The sequence below is a fragment of the Phalacrocorax aristotelis genome, chromosome 24 (assembly GCF_949628215.1).
Source record: "Phalacrocorax aristotelis chromosome 24, bGulAri2.1, whole genome shotgun sequence".
NCBI classification, from domain to species: domain Eukaryota; kingdom Metazoa; phylum Chordata; class Aves; order Suliformes; family Phalacrocoracidae; genus Phalacrocorax; species Phalacrocorax aristotelis.
The window spans coordinates 754,917-774,089 of NC_134299.1; the positions used below are offsets into that span (position 1 = coordinate 754,917).

General features: G+C 57.2%; 1 long non-coding RNA gene across 1 annotated transcript; it reads right to left on the bottom strand.

The window, feature by feature from the left end:
* Positions 1-5,387: 5,387 nt before the first annotated feature.
* On the bottom strand, positions 5,388-8,601 carry LOC142068239 (uncharacterized). Its single transcript, XR_012664235.1, has 3 exons — positions 8,484-8,601; positions 7,871-8,211; positions 5,388-5,980 (listed from the first exon to the last, which is right to left on the bottom strand). It is a non-coding gene; the product is annotated as an uncharacterized LOC142068239 (long non-coding RNA).
* Positions 8,602-19,173: the final 10,572 nt, after the last annotated feature.

Here is a 19,173-nt window from a genome sequence, read left to right on the forward strand (position 1 = left end):
AGTTCGCTCTGGTGCATGCCGGCCTCCCGAACTTCGGGGTCTGATGTGACCGGACCCCCACCTCCGGGGAGGGTCCTCGTACCCTGCCCAACCCTTGCTTTCCCCTGCAGCCCCCGATGCCCCCACGCCACCCCCACAAGCAGCCAAACCGGCTTCTGCTTTTGGCCCCCAAACCAGCTCACTTTGGGACCGGTTCTGAGCCAAAAAGCCCAGCTGCTGAGCCTGTTCTCAAGTCCCAAAGGCACAGCACTTGACCTCTGCTCCTCAGCCCAAAACCACACCACTTAGTCCCCTCGCTCAGGCCCTCAAAACACACGACTCGATCTGTTTCAGGGCCCCGGCGTCAGCCACAGGAGCCTGCTCTCAAGGCCCAGGAACAGAAGAGCTGTGCTCTCCACGCTCAGGGACCAAACCAGCTGAGCCTGGCTGCGTCCCGGCCCCCTCCGCAGTCCCCACGGGCAACGCTCAGGGCCGCGGAGAGCGCAGCCACCCCGCAGCCCTGCACCCCCACGGCCCACGCGCGCACTGTCGGGGAGGCCTTGGGAACTGAACTGCGCGGGCCCGGCCCCGCACCCCGGCGGGGCAGCCCAGCGCCGGCCCGGCAGCGCTTTCTTCCTGCTCTCGCAGGCCTCGTTTCCCCGGCAGCGCCGGCACCGCCGGGCCCGCACCCCAACCCCACAGAGGGCCGGGCCCGGCCCGCCTCCAGCAAACCGCGGCGGCAGCAGCCGGGGTCCCTGCCTGCCTCGCGGGCAAGGGGGGACCCGCCCGGCACCGCAGGAGCCCCCGCCGGGGTCGCCGCCGCCGCCGCCCGACCCCGACGAGGAGCAGCCGAGAGCCGGGTGGGGCTGCCCCTACTCCCCGGGGACGGGCACGGGCTCGGCCCCAAAACCCAACCACCGACCCACGACAGCGCTCGGCCCGGGGCCGCTGCTGCCCGCACCCCGCCGCCCCCCCGGGGGCTCCGCGGACCGGGAGACCCCACAGCCGAAGCCCGCCGACCCACAGCGCGCCCGGCCATGCGGCTCCTCACCTGCCCCCCGGCGCGGCTCCGGCTGCCCCACGGCCCGGCACGGAGCCGAACCCGGACACCGGACCATCCGCCGACCCCCCCAAACCCCGGACGCTCCGGGACGGTTCTCGTCCCTTTTCGCTCTGACGCCTCGAGCCGAGCCGGCCCCGCTCCTCCGAGCTACCGGCGGTGCCCGCTCGGCTGCTCGGGGCCGGGCCCTGTTCTCGCCCGGACGCGAGAAGCTGCCCCGGGGTCTCCTCGGTGCGTCCAGCCCCGTGCCGTGCCGGAGCGGGGAGAGCCGGGTACGAGCGCGGAGCCCTGGGGCAGGGGTTGCCCCAGTGCCGCCGACGGTGTGTGGGGGGGTGTCGTCGTCCCCCGCCCCACGCGGGGGGCGCACACACGGTACACCCGCGGGCAGGGGCATCCCCGGGGAGCCGTGCGGCCGGGCTGCGCCGTAGGAGGGGAAGGTGATGTTGGTTTCCCATTTTCCCCGCAAACTGATCCTCCCCCCTCCCCCGTACTGAGTTGCCCCCCCCCGGCCCCCCTTTTCCGCGCGTTACAGCCCGCGAAAAAGCTTTTAACAACCCGATCGACAACACTCCCTTTATCCCTCTTCCAGCAGTAGCAGCAGCAGCAGCGAGAGATTAAGCCAACTGCAGCAGAGAGGAGGAAGGCAAGGAGAGCCTTTTCAAGCAAGGGCAGGACAAAATGCACGGCGTGGACAGGCACAGGAGAGGCTGCATTATCTGGAAAGCACAACACCTCCCCAACGGCAGAAAATAAGGAACGAATTGTTTCCAAGGAGCTGCAGCAGACGAATCACCTTTTTCTTTATTGCACTCCTGCCCTTTGTTATCCAAAGCGATAGGCTTCACCACCGGGCAGAAAATAGCTGCCTAGATTTACACGGACAACCAGAAACAATCAAGCCACCCAGCAAGAAGTTCGCAGCAGAGGTATAACCCATCAGCAGCTAAAACATTTGTTACGCAGGCACAACTAGGCACTAAACAAAGGCTTTCCAACTCTGGAGGTCTAGAACAGGTAGACATTAGCACAGAAGCACAAGGGGCTCCGTCACACTGCACAAATCTCCCCGTGCCTACACACGCACACGTTCAGAAGTTAGTTATCAGAAAACGCCCGACTCAGCCATTTGCCACAGTCACGAGACTCACGACATGACACACGAGGTGGGCTCAGAGTTTTAAGGCAAGAAATACCTCCCCCACCCCCCACCAGAGATCTTTCAGGCTCCAGACCTGCCATCTCCCCGCACCAAACGTAACCGGCCAAAGGGTTTCAGGTGACCCAAAACACAGTACACAAAAAATAACCGGGGAGAGCCCTACATTGTGGAAAAGCGAACGATGCCCGACCGGGGCTTCTCTGCGGGGCCCGGCCCCCGCCCCGCCCCCGGCCCGACCCGCACGGAGATACCCCCCGGCCCGCGCCAGGCCTCACCTCACACGGAGACCCACCCGCTGCCCGAACTCACCCACCAGCGCTCTCCGGCCCCCGGACACGGCCGCGCTGCTCTCTCAGGCGGCTGCCGCAGGCGAGGCTCGGGCACCGCCAGGCCTCCAGGCGTCCCGAGGGGCTGCCGGCCACCGCAGGGGATGGCTGCCGGCGGCCGGACCGCCGCGGCGCTCCCCGCCCAGCTCCGAGCAGGCTCCGCCGGCCGCGGGCTTCCCACGCCGGGCCGCAGAGGGGCCCCGGCACCGCACAGGGACGCCTCGCGACCCGGCCGCCACACGCACCGGCCCTTCGGCCTCCACACGCACCGCTCCCGCCCCCGCTCCGACGCGCCGCGCACGCGCCACCGGAAGCCCGAGCCCCGCGGGGCGGCCCTTAAAGGGCGGCCGGAAGGAGCGGCCCCCACCGGCCCCGCCCCCGCGCCGGACCGCCCCCGCGCCCAGCCGGTGAGCGCCAGCGCCCCCTGCTGGCCGGGCCGCGCTCAGCTCGCGAGGGCGCCGAGGGCCGGGCGGGGCGGGGCGGGACGCCCCGGCTCGGGGCCAGCGCCTTCTCGGGGCGAGCGGGAAACCCCTGCGGGCCCCGGTCACGGCCGGCCAGAGCCGCGCGCCCTCCGAGAGCTGCTGAACGGGGCTGCCGCTCGTGACACATACCGAGCCGTCTGCGACGGGAGCGGGCAGAGGAGGAAGAGGCCGGCGGCCGCGGGGCCTGGCCGCAGGCGGGGGGGGGGGCTGGGGCCCGGGGGGCCGCCCTGCTGGGTCACTGCCCTGCGCCGCACCGCGCTGGGGGCTGGGGCCCGACCGGCGCCGGGCGACCGGGGGCAGCCACTAGCAGGGGGCCTGAGCTTAGCCACGGCCTGCAAAACACCCCGAAGCGTGAGACGCTGCAAGGCCAAGGTGGTCCTTGGCAATGGGGGCGCCTGGGCTCGGCCTCCGCCTTACCTGTCCTGGGTCTGCGTGGCGTTCCAGGGGAATGGTGTTTTCCTTGTGCGGAAGGTGGGCTGGCCGTTCGGCCGTGCCCCGGCCGTTACCGATCCTGCCAAAGGCGCTCGCACGCTCTGGCCCATTACTGCTGCGGTACCGCGCCGTAGCAGAAAGGTGTTGTGTTTTCTCACAAAAAGCCTCCTATGGTCAGTTGAAGAAATAACCTCCTTCCGTGGCACTGACTCTTCGTACAGTCCATAGCCGGCTTTCGGCTTTTGTCTTTACAGCATTCAGTTTGCTTTCTGCCTAGCTTTCTACCTGCTGTGAAACATTTGGATGGTTTTTTCTTGTTGGTTTTTTTTCCCCCTACTTGCTCCACAACTCCCACACCAACCACCCAGCGCGGCTCGCCTTTCAGCCCCCAGACCCAGGAGCCTTGCCCTGGGACGGCCCTTACATGTCAGCAGAGTTGTTCCAGCTCTCACCCTGTCCCTACCCAGCTGAGGACGTCTGTGTCCGTGGGAGACACCCAGACACTCCCCCTGCAGCGTGGCAGCCCCCTGCCCCGTCAGTGAAAACTGCGGCAATATCGGCTAAGTTTAAAAGCGTCGGCAGGAGGTGCAGAATACGTAAATAAAGCGGCGGTTGGCTGCCGGGTATGGGTGCGATATAAATACCTTTTGTTTACAGGCCTTCGTGCCTATTCAGCGTTGAACGGCACCGCAGCCCACCCACCCCGGGGCTCACGGGGCTCGGAGAAGGGTCTCTCCAAGGGCACAACCTAAGGCAGCGCAGGAAGCCCAGCTGCCACGCTCCCAGTCGCTACGGGACACTTGCTTACAGCTACACCGACGAGGGTACGGATGAGGCTGGAACTAGCAGAAATGCTGACTCTTCTGGCCTTTTATTTGTGGAAGGTACAGCGCGCGAGCCTCGGCGGCTCACAGGAGAAGCGCGCAGTGCTGCCTAACTCTCATTCTCAGCTCACGTACTACTGCCAAAGCTCCTGCCCTGTGCTGTGCCAGATGCTGGCTGGCGTGAGCACCTGGGCTCCTGAGGGACCCCCTTGTCCTGAGAGCCAGAGGTACTCACTTCCCTTTGCATGAGGCCTGTAGGAGATATACCCTGCAATTTAAAAAATCCGTATCAAATGTGGCAGACTCAAAAGAGGGCATTTTTAAAAAGGCAGGTTTGTTTTCTTTGTTAACTTTACGATCTACAGCCTAGCAAAGAGCTCCCTTTCAGTGTCAGTCGCTTGGCTTTCTCCCCTACTGACGAGGTCCCAGCCTCCCGGTGAGATCTCGCTGGAGATATTCTGAGTTTCCCTCGAGTACGTGGCTGCCCTGGCCCGAGGCCAGCGAAGAAGCTGACTTTGCCCGTGCCTGAATCAGCAACACGTCCAGCAGGCGACTTGCAGAGCCCAGGGAACCCTCGTAAAGAGGTTTGGGGGTGGGGCGCGCCACATCTGCGGCATCGGCCGTGGGAAAGGACCGGCGCAGTAAAACAGGTGGGTGAAACCGCGGTCCGCGCCAATACGTGCTGCTGCCTGGGGCATCGCTTTGCTGCGGGTCAAGTCAGATGCTCTCTGTAAGAGTCAGTCAGGGTAAAGGCAGCAGCAGATTTCTTTTCTGCTCATTTTAACAAAGGCTGGACGGAGCCCATAGAGGAAGGCACTACGCGTCTTGCTGGGTTTGTTTCCCTGCCTTCTCGTAAGCTGTCGCGGAAACTTGCACGAGCAAAGCCTGTGCAAGCTGATGACAGCCACACACGGTTGAAGAGGGAGCAGACGGTGAGAGCAGAGGTGTGCGCTCAGGCTGTGCGCTGGAAGCTAATGCTAATGCTGCAAAATAAAGAGTGGATTTTCTTTTTTGGGTTTAGGTGAGCGCTAAACATGACATGTGCGTATGTGCGTGTGTCTCTCGCAGGTTTTTGTCATACACCCCACCCTCCCACCCCAAAAAAACAACCCACACATGCCACGCGTTAAACAGTGGTTTTCCGTTGTACTTAGAAGTGCTTACATAGGTGTGTTGGTTTTTTTCTTTTTTATTTTTTAATGCAGAAACAGCAATACGATAGATTTAATACAGCTAGCAGTTAGATGGGTGTAGCTTTAGAGCGTCGGCTGTTTACAAAGCAACCGCACACCTTCTTTAACTCACAGTTTAAACAAGTAAACTTGCAGTGCATCACACGTGCTTTGTACAGTCACGTTCCACACGGCAGGCCAGATGCTTCACCCTGCCTTGTCCTTGTTGCCCCGACTCCAACGGGACCGCCGAGGCCATCCTGGGGACAGCGCCGCTTTCTAGCAGCTGGGTTGCTTGCCTGGACGCCCCACAGACAAAGAGTCATTTCCCCACTGAACCTCTTCTCAAATAATTTCCTAGCCCTGCAGGCCCCACGTCCTTTGGTTCATATTTCCTTTTTTCCGGGCTTGATGCACAGGACCGACGATTTCCAGAAATAGAAACAGAGGCTGATTCAGTCCAGGCTCAACATTCTCTGACCTAAACCAAACTGTCTTCGAAGAGATAGCTGTACCGTAGGCACCACCTCGGGAACAGAAGTTGCCCTGTCATAAAAAAAAAAAAAAAGAAGGAAAACAAGGCATTTCAGGCTGAGGAGGCTGAGCGGTGTGCTGGGGGCGGTGGGGGTTGGAAAGAAACAGTTCAGACGATTAGAGCGAGCTTAGCGTTGCAAAGCGTGCCATTATTTTTAATTTGGCAGTCAGAAGACAAAAGATTCTGACACTGATTTCCTGTGTGCTGCGGGAGTTCTCTCCTCAGCATTCCTGTGCACCATTTTACTTTTGTGTCCCGTCCGCTTCGCTTTTGCGCTGTAGCTCTCCGGTTCTAGCTACGCTTCCCACCACCCCCATTACTCTTTGACAAGCCCAGCTCTCACTGTGCTTCCCTTCCCTTCCCTTCCCTTCCCGTATGCGCGTGCAGGGAAAAGCCCGCGCGTCTGCCACTACAGGACACGCTCTGGGAGGCAGGAGAGATGACGACGCTCCCTGACAGAGGACACAGCTGAGGGGCGGTCCGCCGGGGCTGGGGAGATGGCAGCACCTTCCCTCAGCTGCCCCATCCGAGCACAGGTGCAGGTGAGCACTGAGGAGAGACAAGCAGGCAGGAGCCGCAGAGCGAGAGAGAAAATAAAATTCACGGGTGGGTGCTACTTGCGTCTCATTTTTAGCGCAAGGGATGAATTCTCAGCACATTCTTGGAGCTGCCCCTTTGGGACTCATGGAGAAGAGGGAGGTTGGCCACGCGGTGCAGCCCAGCTCTGCTTCCCCTAAATGGTTTTACTGTTCAGGTGTTGCCCTAATCTGGCCGGTACCCCTGCAAAGAGTTTGGGATTTCTGCTGCCTCTCCGGGCCAGCCGCAGACCCTGACTTCATCGCAGCGAATGACCCTGCGCTCGTCAGAGCGGTTGCCGAGTCACATCCCGCTGCCTTCCCTGCAGAACCGGTGACCCTTTTTCAGCCCTTGCCCCCTCTTCTCTCCGCTCGTTGCCCATCCCTTTATCAGTGCCGGCACCGATCCTGCCTCCAGCTCGCCCTGTCTCCACCTGCGAGCGCCCAACAGGAGCTAAATGTCTCCTCAAGGACGCACGGAAGAGACGCGCAGGTAACCCAGCACAGACCCCCTGCAAACATCTTCTTTCCATTTTCTTTCCTCTCCTGACACGAAGAGATGACTTAGGAAAAAGCGTACTGCTCACACTTCACCTGCACTGCTTCTACTTTCACTTTCGCTCTCCTTGGCAGTAATTAATAGCGGTGGCTGGGGGGGCTGGGGCATTCCCCCAAAGCGGCTGCAGTTACATCCGGGCGGTTGTGGCACTCCATTAGCTCTGTAGTTTTTAAATCTAAATCTTCTGGAATTGTTAGTTCTGCTCAGGAATCACCCGTACCTGCAAATTTTCTTAATAGCTACGCTTGACCCCAGCCACTGTTTAACAGCTCACCTTTATTTCTCTTCATTTAAGAACCTAAAGCTTCGTTTACTGCTTGGGTTGGAAGCAGGAGCTGTCGCTGCCTCTGAACTTTCTAACAGCCCTGTTACAATTTCAGTACTACCCGCTCCCAATTTAGCTTTCCGGGTCGATTTTCATTCTAGATTCGAAAATTTCCTTATTTTGTTTCTGATCAGGAGTCATTAATGCCTGCAGTTGATTTAGTAACGGCTGTATTTAGATTGAGCTATTAATGACTCGCAACTCTATTTATGGCATAAAAAAGGACTGCCTTTATTTTTTTTAACTACAGATTAGGAATAATGACTGCCTGGTTTGTTCAGTAATAGGTGTGATTAAATTTAGTCACGACTCCTCCCTAAATAATATGTATTTATTTGCACTCTAACAATTTAACCTTCCCTTTACCGGCCAGGGGCACCGACAAGTGCCCGTGCGTACCTCCGCTCCCCCTGCGCCGGCTCCCCAGGGAACAGCCTCTTACCCTGACCAGAGTCTGCAGCGGCCCGTTGTCATCCCAGCTCCTCGCCCTCGAGAAAGCGGCCGCCTGAAGCGGCGGCAGCTCCGCTGCTGCCCAGAGGGGACGGAAATGGCGCGGGGTAAAGCTCTCCGGGCCGCCTGCGTCCCGCGCGGAGGCGGTGACCTCAGCAGCCTGTACGCTGTTGGGGCCGAGCCAACAACCTGAGGAGGAGTCGCAGGGCGTAGCTGTTTCTGCAACAACCACGCTTTCCCGCCTGGCTGGACAAGAAAGCGGGGCCTGCGGGGGCCTGGAGAGGCAGCATCGCTGCAGGTTGTGCCACGGCTGTTGAGAGGCCAAGGCAACACCTGAAACAGTGAACGGCACAACTAGTGAAAACCCCCAAGGTTCCGGGTTCAGTAAAGACAGGAATTGCAGCAGCACAATAAAATGATCTCACGAGGGGAAAAAAAACAGCAAAGCAAAAACCAAACCCCAAACAGAACACCATACCACTAACCCGTCTCACCGCCCCCTCAGCGCCCAAAACAGCATCCTGGGAGAAAAAAAGCAAAGCAGGCCACAAGGGACCTTTCTAGTACAGATGCCGCCAAAGAGTGCCAAGCTCTGGAATCCTTACCTCAGGCAACGCCTCCGCTTCTCTAAACGCCAGAGCACGCCTGCCCGGGGGGCTGAGACAGCCCCAAAGCTGCGACCGCCCGAGGGAACACGGGAGCACCGACGCCAGAGAAGCCCAGGGCCAGAGCCGGGGCTCTTCCACCCCCGGGCCCCGCCCCCGCCCTTCCCACAGCGCCCCGCGAAAGGGGCGGGCCGAGCCCCCCGGGGGGTGAAGGCCCCGGGAGCCGTACGAGAGCCGCCTGGAGTTCAAGGCACGGGAGGGAGGGGGGAGAGAAAACACCCAAACCGAGCCCCCCGAGCGGAGCAAACACAGGCTCGGGCTGTTGCCGGGGGGCGGGGCCTGTCGCTAAGGGGAGAGAGCCGGCACCGCCCCCCGGGCCGTTGCCGGGGGGTGGGGCCTGTCGCTAAGGGGAGAGAGCCGGCACCGCCCCCCGGGCCGTTGCCGGGGGGTGGGGCCTGTCACTAAGGGGGTGTGTCCAAAGGGACGCTGGCAATGCCCCTGGAGCCATCACCAAGGGCAGGGCCTGTTGCTATGGAGGGTGCGGCCAGGCAGCACCAGCAACACCCCCAGGCTGTCACCAGGGGGTGGGACCTGTTGCTAACTGGGGATGCTGGGGAGCACACGAGCACGGCCCCACCCCACCAGGCCCTCGCCAGGGGGCGGGGCCTGTCGCAAAGGTGGGTGGGGCCAGAGGGGTCAGATATCAGCCCGCGCGTATAGACCAGTGCGTCCCAGTAATGACCAACATGCCACACAGTATGGATCCCAGTACATCCCAGCTCCCTCCCAGCGACGCCCAGTACATCCCAGTTCCCTCCCAGTACATCCCAGTTGCCTACCAGTGCAGCCCAGTACATCCCAGATCCCTCCCAGTCCGTCCCAGTTCCTTCCCAGTCCGTCCCAGTACATCCCAGTTCCCTCACAGTACATCCCAGTTCCCTCCCAGTTCACACACAGTTCACTCCCAGTTCCATTCCAGTACATCCCAGTACATGCCAGTTGCCTCCCAGTTTCCTCTAAGTACATCCCAGTACTTCAAAGTTCCCTCCCAGTACATCCCAGTTCCCTCACAGTACATCCCAGTACTTCACAGTTCACTCCCACTACATCCCAGTACGTCCCGGTTCCCCCTTGGTACATAACACTTCCCTCCCAATACATCCCAGTTCCCTCCCATTACATCCCGATTCCCTCCCAGTACATCCCAGTTCCCTGCCAGTATGTCCCAGTACATCCCAGTTCCCTCACAGTACATCCCAGTTCCCTCCCAGTACATCCCAGTACATCCCAGTTCCCTCCCAGTACATACCAGTTCCCTCCCAGTACATCCCAGTACATCCTGGTACATCCCAGTTCCCAACCAGTACATCCTACTACATACCAGTTCCCTCCCAGTTCCATCCCAGTTCCATCCCAGTTCCATCCCAGTACATCCCAGTACTTCACAGTTCCCTCCCAGTACATCCCAGTTCCCTCTAAGTACATCCCAGTACTTCACAGTTCCCTCCCAGCACATCCCAGTACGTCCCAGTTCCCCTCAGTACATAACACTTCCCTCCCCGTACATAACAGTACATCCCAGTGTCCTCACACTACGTCCCAGTTCCCTCACAGTACATCCCAGTTCCCTACCAGTTCATCCCCGTACATCCCAATTCCCTCCCGGTTCACTACCACTTCTTTCCCAGTGCCTCCCAATACATCCCAGTTCCGTCCCATTACATCCCAGTACATCCCAGGTCCCTCCCAGTACATCCCAGGTCCCTCCCAGTACTGGGAGGGAACTGGGATGTACTGGGAGGCACTACAATGTGCGGGGATGCCCTGGGATGTACTGTGGAGGAACTAGGATGTACAGGCTTGTACTGGGTTGTACCGGGTGGAACTGGCAGGGATTTGGGATGTACCAGGATGTACTGGGATGTACTGGGATGTACTGGGAGGTAACTGTTATGTACTGGGAAGGAACTGGGAGGGAACTGGGATGTACTGGGATGGAACTGGGATGTACTGGGAGTGAACTGGTATGTAGTAGGATGTACTGGGTGGGAACTGGGATGTACCAGGATGTACTGGGATGTACTGGGAGGGAACTGGTATGTACTGGGAGGGAACTGGGATGTAGTGGGAGGGAACTGGGAGGGAACTGGGATTTACTGGGAGGGAACTGGGATGTACTGGGACATACTGGGAGGGAACTGGGATGTACTGGGAGGGGATTGGGACGGACTGGGAGGGAACTGGGATGTACTGGGAGGGAACTGGGACGTACTGTGAGGACACTGGGATGTACTGGTATGTACTGGGAGGGAAGTGTTATGTACTGAGGGGAACTGGGACGTACTGGGATGTGCTGGGAGGGAACTGTGAAGTACTGGGGTGTACTTAGCAGGAACTGGGAGGGAACTGGCATGTACTGGGATGTACTGGAATGGAACTGGGAGTGAACTGTGTGTGAACTGTGAGGGAACTGGGATGTACTGGGAGGGAACTGGCATGTACTGGGATGTACTGGAATGGAACTGGTAGTGAACTGTGTGTGAACTGTGAGGGAACTGAGATGTACTGGAGGGAACTGGGATGTACTGGGATATACTGGAGGGAACTGGAATGGACTAAGAGGGAACTGGGACGTACTGGGAGGGAACTAGGACGCACTGGTAGGGAACTGGGACGGAACTGGGATGTACTGGGACGTACTGGGAGGGAACTGGGACGTACTGGGTGGTAACTGTTGTGTACTGGGAGTGAACTGGGAGGGAACTGGTATGTAGTAGGATGTACTGGGAGGGAACTGGGATGTACTGGGACGGAGTGGGAGGGAACTGGGATGTACTGGGATGGAACTTTGAAGTACTGGGATGTACTTAGAGGAAACTTGGAGGCAACTGGCATGTACTGGGATGTACTGGAATGGAACTGGGAGTGAACTGTGTGTGAACTGTGAGGGAACTGGGATGTACTGGGAGGGAACTGGGACGGACTGGGAGGGAACTGGGATGGACTGGGAGGGAAATGGGATGTACTGGGCTGCACTGGTAGGGAACTGGGATGTACTGGGAGGAAACTGGAATGTCCCAGTTGACACCCACTTCCCTCCCAGTGCCTCCCAGTATATTCCAGTTTCCACCCAGTATATCCCAGTTTCCTCCCAGTACATCCCAGTAAATTCCAATTTGCTCCCAGTACATCCCAGTACATCGCAGTACATTCCAGTTCCGTTCCTGTACATCCCAATACATCCCCGTTCCATGCCAGTACATCTCAGTTCCCTACCAGTTCATCCCCATACATCCCAATTCCCTCCCGGTTCACTACCACTTCTTTCCCAGTTCCGTCCCATTACATCCCAGTTCCGTCCCATTACATCCCAGTACATCCCAGTTCCCTCCCAGTACATCCCAGGTCCCTCCCAGTTCCTTCCCAGTACATAACAGTTACCTCCCAGTACATCCCAGTACATCCCAGTACATCCTGGTACATCCCAAATCCCTGCCAGTTCCACCCGGTACAACCCAGTACAAGCCTGTACATCCTAGTTCCTCCACAGTACATCCCAGGGCATCCCCGCACATTGTAGTGCCTCCCAGTACATCCCAGTTCCCTCCCAGTACTGGGAGGGACCTGGGATGTACTGGGAGGGACCTGGGATGTACTGGGATGTAATGGGACGGAACTGGGATGTATTGGGAGGCACTGGGAAAGAAGTGGTAGTGAACCGGGAGGGAATTGGGATGTACGGGGATGAACTGGTAGGAAACTGGGATGTACTGGCATGGAACGGGGATGTATTGGGATGTACAGGAACAGAACTGGAATGTACTGCGATGTACTGGGAGCAAACTGGGATTTACTGGGATGTACTGGGAGGAAACTGGGATATACTGGGAGGAAACTGGGATATACTGGGAGGAAACTGGGAGGGAAGTGGGTGTCAACTGGGACATTCCAGTTTCCTCCCAGTACATCCCAGTTCCCTACCAGTGCAGCCCAGTACATCCCAGTTCCCTCCCAGTCCGTCCCAATCCCCTCCCAGTCCATCCCAGTTCCCTGCCAGTATGTCCCAGTACATCCCAGTTCCCTCCCAGTACATCCCAGTTCCCTGCCAGTACATCCCAGTTCCCTCCCAGTTCCCTCCCACTACATCCCAGTACATCCCAGTTCCCTCCCAGTACATACCAGTTCCCTCCCAGTACATCCCAGTTCCCTCCCGGTACATCCCAGTTCCCACCCAGTACATCCTACTACATACCAGTTCCCTCCCAGTTCACTCCCAGTACATCCCAGTACTTCACAGTTCCATCCCAGTACATCCCAGTACGTCCCAGTTCCCCTCAGTACATAACACTTCCCTCCCAGTACATAACAGTACATCCCAGTGTCCTCACAGTACGTCCCAGTTCCCTCCCAGTACATCCCAGTTCCCTACCAGTACATCCCAGTTCCCTCCCTGTTCCTTCCCAGTACATAACAGTTACCTCCCAGTACATCCCAGTAGATCCTGGTACATCCCAAATCCCTGCCAGTTCCACCCGGTACAACCCAGTACAAGCCTGTACATCCTAGTTCCTCCACGGTACATCCCAGGGCATCCCCGCACATTGTAGTGCCTCCCAGTACATCCCAGTTCCCTCCCAGTACTGGGAGGGACCTGGGATGTACTGGAAGGGAACTGGGATGTACTGGGAGGGAACTGGGATGTGCTGGGATGTAATGGGACGGAACTGGGATGTAATGGGACGGAACTGGGAAAGAAGTGGTAGTGAACCGGGAGGGAATTGGGATGTACGGGGATGAACTGGTAGGGAACTGGGATGTACTGGCATGGAACGGGGATGTATTGGGATGTACAGGAACGGAACTGGAATGTACTGCGATGTACTGGGATGTACTGGGAGCAAACTGGGATTTACTGGGATGTACTGGGAGGAAACTGGGATTTACTGGGAGGAAACTGGGAGGGAAGTGGGTGTCAACTGGGACATTCCAGTTTCCTCCCAGTACATCCCAGTTCCCTACCAGTGCAGCCCAGTACATCCCAGTTCCCTCCCAGTCCGTCCCAATCCCCTCCCAGTCCATCCCAGTTCCCTGCCAGTATGTCCCAGTACATCCCAGTTCCCTCCCAGTACATCCCAGTTCCCTGCCAGTACATCCCAGTTCCCTCCCAGTTCCCTCCCACTACATCCCAGTACATCCCAGTTCCCTCCCAGTACATACCAGTTCCCTCCCAGTACATCCCAGTTCCCTCCCGGTACATCCCAGTTCCCACCCAGTACATCCTACTACATACCAGTTCCCTCCCAGTTCACTCCCAGTACATCCCAGTACTTCACAGTTCCATCCCAGTACATCCCAGTACGTCCCAGTTCCCCTCAGTACATAACACTTCCCTCCCAGTACATAACAGTACATCCCAGTGTCCTCACAGTACGTCCCAGTTCCCTCCCAGTACATCCCAGTTCCCTACCAGTACATCCCAGTTCCCTCCCTGTTCCTTCCCAGTACATAACAGTTACCTCCCAGTACATCCCAGTAGATCCTGGTACATCCCAAATCCCTGCCAGTTCCACCCGGTACAACCCAGTACAAGCCTGTACATCCTAGTTCCTCCACAGTACATCCCAGGGCATCCCCGCACATTGTAGTGCCTCCCAGTACATCCCAGTTCCCTCCCAGTACTGGGAGGGACCTGGGATGTACTGGAAGGGAACTGGGATGTACTGGGAGGGAACTGGGATGTGCTGGGATGTAATGGGACGGAACTGGGATGTAATGGGACGGAACTGGGAAAGAAGTGGTAGTGAACCGGGAGGGAATTGGGATGTACGGGGATGAACTGGTAGGGAACTGGGATGTACTGGCATGGAACGGGGATGTATTGGGATGTACAGGAACGGAACTGGAATGTACTGCGATGTACTGGGATGTACTGGGAGCAAACTGGGATTTACTGGGATGTACTGGGAGGAAACTGGGATTTACTGGGAGGAAACTGGGATATACTGGGAGGCATTGGGAGGGAAGTGGGTGTCAACTGGGACATTCCAGTTTCCTCCCAGTACATCCCAGTTCCCTACCAGTGCAGCCCAGTACATCCCAGATCCCTCCCAGTACATCCCAGTTCCCTCCCAGTCCGTCCCAGTACATCCCAGTACATCCCAGTTCCCTCACAGTACATCCCAGTTCCCTCACAGTTCACACACAGTTCACTCCCAGTTCCATCCCACTACATCCCAGTACATGCCACTTTCCTCCAAGTAAATCCCAGTTCCCTCCCACTACATCCAAGTTCCCTCCCACTTCCCTCTAAGTACATCCCAGTACTTCACAGTTCACTCCCAGTACATCCCAGTTCCCCCTCAGTACATAACAGTTCCCTCCCAGTACACCCCAGTACATCCCAGTTCCCTCCCAGTATGTCCCACTACATCCCAGTTCCCTCCCAGTCCATCCCAGTTCCCTCCAGTAAATCCCAATTCCCAACACTTTCCACCCAGTACATACCAGTTCCCTACCAGTACATCCCAGTTCCCTCTAAGTACATCCCAATACTTCATAGTTCCCTCCCAGCACGTCCCAGTACATCCCAGTTCCCCTCAGTACATAACACTTCCCTCCCAGTACATACCAGTACATCCCAGTGTCCTCACAGTAGATCCCAGTTCCCTACCAGTACATCCCAGTTCTCTCCCAGTTCACTCCCAGTACACAACAGTTACCTCCCAGTACATCCCAGTAGATCCTGGTACATCCCAAATCCCTGCCAGTTCCACCCGGTACAACCCAGTACAAGCCTGTACATCCTAGTTCCTCCACAGTACATCCCAGGGCATCCCCGCACATTGTAGTGCCTCCCAGTACATTCCAGATCCCTCCCAGTACATCCCAGTTCCCTCTAAGTACATCCCAGTACTTCACAGTTCCCTCCCAGTTCACTCCCAGTACACAACAGTTACCTCCCAGTACATCCCAGTACATCCTAGTAGATACTAGGACATTTCAAATCCCTGCCAGTTCCACCCGGTACAACCCAGTACAAGCCTGTACATCCTAGTTCCTCCACGGTACATCCCTGTGCATCCCCGCACATTGTAGTGCCTCCCAGTACATCCCAGGTCCCTCCCAGTACTGGGAGGGACCTGGGATGTACTGGGAGGGAACTGGGATGTACTGGGATGTAATGGGACGGAACTGGGATGTAATGGGACGGAACTGGGAAAGAAGTGGTAGTGAACCGGGAGGGAATTGGGATGTATGGGGATGAACTGGTAGGGAACTGGGATGTACTGGCATGGAACGGGGATGTATTGGGATGTACAGGAACAGAACTGGAATGTACAGCGATGTATTGGCATGTACTGGCAGCGAGCTGGGATTTACTGGGATGTACTGGGAGGAAACTGGGATATACTGGGAGGAAACTGGGATATACTGGGAGGCATTGGGAGGGAAGTGGGTGTCAACTGGGACATTCCAGTTTCCTCCCACTACATCCCAGTTCCCTACCAGTGCAGCCCAGTACATCCCAGTTCCCTCCCAGTCCGTCCCAATCCCCTCCCAGTACATCCCAGTTCCCTGCCAGTATGTCCCAGTACATCCCAGTTCCCTCCCAGTACATACCAGTTCCCTCCCAGTACATACCAGTTCCCTCCCAGTACATCCCAGTACATCCTGGTACATCCCAGTTCCCACCCAGTACATCCTACTACATACCAGTTCCCTCCCAGTTCACTCCCAGTACATCCCAGTACTTCACAGTTCCCTCCCAGTACATCCCAGTACGCACTGGTTCCCCTCTGTACATAACACTTCCCTCCCAGTACAAAACAGTACATCCCAGTGTCCTCACAGTACGTCCCAGTTCCCTCACAGTACATCCCAGTTCCCTACCAGTACGTCCCAGTTCCCTCCCAGTTCACTCCCAGTACACAACAGTTACCTCCCAGTACATCCCAGTACATCCCAGTAGATCCTGGTACATCCCAAATCCCTGCCAGTTCCACCCGGTACAACCCAGTACAAGCCTGTACATCCTAGTTCCTCCACAGTACATCCCAGGGCATCCCCGCACATTGTAGTGCCTCCCAGTACATCCCAGTTCCCTCCCAGTACTGGGAGGGACCTGGGATGTACTGGGAGGGAACTGGGACGTACTGGGAGGGACCTGGGATGTACTGGGATGTAATGGGACGGAACTGGGATGTATTGGGAGGCACTGGGAAAGAAGTGGTAGCGAACCGGGAGGGAATTGGGATGTACGGGGATGAACTGGTAGGAAACTGGGATGTACTGGCATGGAACGGGGATGTATTGGGATGTACAGGAACAGAACTGGAATGTACTGCGATGTATTGGGATGTACTGGCAGAGAGCTGGGATTTACTGGGATGTACTGGGAGGAAACTGGGATATACTGGGAGGAAACTGGGATATACTGGGAGGCATTGGGAGGGAAGTGGGTGTCAACTGGGACATTCCAGTTTCCTCCCAGTACATCCCAGTTCCCTACCAGTGCAGCCCAGTACATCCCAGTTCCCTCCCAGTCCGTCCCAATCCCCTCCCAGTACATCCCAGTTCCCTGCCAGTATGTCCCAGTACATCCCAGTTCCCTCCCAGTACATCCCAGTTCCCTCCCAGTACATCCCAGTTCCCTCCCAGTTCCCTCCCACTACATCCCAGTACATCCCAGTTCCCTCCCAGTACATACCAGTTCCCTCCCAGTACATCCCAGTACATCCTGGAACATCCCAGTTCCCACCCAGTACATCCTACTACATACCAGTTCCCTCCCAGTTCACTCCCAGTACATCCCAGTACTTCACAGTTCCCTCCCAGTACATCCTACTACATACCAGTTCCCCTCAGTACATAACACTTCCCTCCCAGTACATACCAGTACATCCCAGTGTCCTCACAGTACGTCCCAGTTCCCTCCCAGTACATCCCAGTTCCATCCCAGTATATCCCAGTTACCTCCCTGTTCCTTCCCAGTACATAACAGTTACCTCCCAGTACATCCCAGTAGATCCTGGTACATCCCAAATCCCTGCCAGTTCCACCCGGTACAACCCAGTACAAGCCTGTACATCCTAGTTCCTCCACAGTACATCCCAGGGCATCCCCGCACATTGTAGTGCCTCCCAGTACATCCCAGTTCCCTCCCAGTACTGGGAGGGAACTGGGATGTACTGGGAGGGACCTGGGATGTACTGGGAGGGAACTGGGATGTGCTGGGATGTAATGGGACGGAACTGGGATGTAATGGGACGGAACTGGGAAAGAAGTGGTAGTGAACCGGGAGGGAATTGGGATGTACTGGGATGAACTGGTAGGGAACTGGGATGTACTGGCATGGAATGGGGATGTATTGGGATGTACAGGAACGGAACTGGAATGTACTGCGATGTACTGGGATGTACTGGGAGCAAACTGGGATTTACTGGGATGTACTGGGAGGAAACTGGGATATACTGGGAGGCACTGGGAGGGAAGTGGGTGTCAACTGGGACATTCCAGTTTCCTCCCAGTACATCCCAGTTCCCTACCAGTGCAGCCCAGTACATCCCAGATCCCTCCCAGTACATCCCAGTTCCCTCCCAGTCCGTCCCAGTACATCCCAGTACATCCCAGTTCCCTCACAGTACATCCCAGTTCCCTCACAGTTCACACACAGTTCACTCCCAGTTCCATTCCAGTACATCCCAGTATATGCCACTTTCCTCCAAGTAAACCCCAGTTCCCTCCCACTAAATCCAAGTTCCCTCCCACTTCCCTCTAAGTACATCCCAGTACTTCACAGTTCACTCCCAGTACATCCCAGTTCCCCCTCGGTACATAACAGTTCCCTCCCAGTACACCCCAGTACATCCCAGTTCCCTCCCAGTATGTCCCACTACATCCCAGTTCCCTCCCAGTCCATCCCAGTTCCCTCCCAGTAAATCCCAATTCCCAACACTTTCCACCCAGTACATCCCAGTTCCCTCCCAGTACATCCCAGTTCCCTCTAAGTACATCCCAGTACTTCACAGTTCCCTCCCAGTTCACTCCCAGTTCCCTCCCAGTACATCCCAGTTCCCTCTAAGTACATCCCAATACTTCATAGTTCCCTCCCAGAACGTCCCAGTACGTCCCAGTTCCCCTCAGTACATAACACTTCCCTCCCAGTACATACCAGTACATCCCAGTGTCCTCACAGTACATCCCAGTTCCCTCCCAGTACATCCCAGTTCTCTCCCAGTTCACTCCCAGTACACAACAGTTACCTCCCAGTACATCCCAGTACATCCTAGTAGATCCTAGGACATTTCAAATCCCTGCCAGTTCCACCCGGTACAACCCAGTACAAGCCTGTACATCCTAGTTCCTCCATGGTACATCCCAGGGCATCCCCGCACATTGTAGTGCCTCCCAGTACATCCCAGTTCCCTCCCAGTACTGGGAGGGAACTGGGATGTACTGGGAGGGACCTGGGATGTACTGGGAGGGAACTGGGATGTACTGGGATGTAATGGGACGGAACTGGGATGTATTGGGAGGCACTGGGAAAGAAGTGGTAGTGAACCGGGAGGGAACTGGGATGTACGGGGATGAACTGGTAGGGAACTGGGATGTACTGGCATGGAACGGGGATGTATTGGGATGTACAGGAACAGAACTGGAATGTACAGCGATGTACTGGGATGTACTGGCA